Source organism: Mytilus trossulus, chromosome 7 (assembly GCF_036588685.1).
Source record: "Mytilus trossulus isolate FHL-02 chromosome 7, PNRI_Mtr1.1.1.hap1, whole genome shotgun sequence".
Classification (NCBI taxonomy): domain Eukaryota; kingdom Metazoa; phylum Mollusca; class Bivalvia; order Mytilida; family Mytilidae; genus Mytilus; species Mytilus trossulus.
Window position 1 is genome coordinate 76,289,562 of NC_086379.1, and position 1,146 is coordinate 76,290,707.

Genomic DNA, 1,146 nt, shown 5'->3' on the forward strand with positions numbered 1-1,146 from the left:
TCATCTAATTATTGACCTGAAAGCGAGATATAGAAATATTTTCAGTCCTTAAGTTTATGTTGCAGTTAGGTCAGTTTGGTGTAGTTTCTTCCTTGGTAACACCATTGTATTGTGTAAATATTTTATTGCTGTAACTCACCTGCCCAAAATTGTCGAATGAGGTATCCTCATCATCATCCGTCTTTATTATGAAACTATTTCAGTATTTGCTCTGAAACTACTGGGCCATTTAGAATCAAACTTGGCCACGATTTTATTGGGGCTATTTTGTTTTATGGAAGTGTAAAACAGTCCTTTTTAACAAGCAACATGCTAGCCATGGATTAAACTAGAACATAAGGATAAAATATGAGTCTTGAAACCAGCTATAGATAGAAACTTTGAAAAGCAATAAATTGCCTATCGAACATGTACACCTTGCAATAATTCCGTACACCAAATATAGTTTGATCTACAAGTATCACATAAACTTAACATTATCAATGATCTATGTAAATGAGGGTAAGGAGATGTGACATTAACATTATCATTCCAAACAGCCATTATAGAGTCCAAGTGCTTGTAGTATCTGAGAAATAGACTACAAAAACTTAACATTGACCAATGAACCATAAAAATGAGCTTATGTCAGATGAAAATTGCAAGTCTGACATGTGCACCTTACAATCATTCCATACACCAAATATGGTTGACTCATTGCTAATAGTATTAGATATATGGACTTCAATATAAGAACTTAACCTTGATCACTGATCAATGAAATAAGGTTGAGGTTAGTGGAAAAACATGTAGATCTTGAAAGGATCCCATAAACCAAATATTGTTATTCTATAACTTGTTACTGATACCTAACACAACAAAAATTTCACATTGAACCACAAAAAAGAGGTCGAGGACAATGAGACAGTTACTTGGTGACATAAGACACCTGCATACACATATGAAGCATCCCAGATGTCTACCTTCTAAAATATAATGCCAAATATAAATCGTATTGTTATTCCTAGGTCTTGCATTCTGCATTGACAGTAGAACTACTTAGACCACATAGCCACTGAGGCCCCTGTAAAGTTCAGGGATTTTAATGGAAATTAAAAAAAGTAGATCACTTAACACAGGCCCACTACAGGGAACCAAAACAAAACA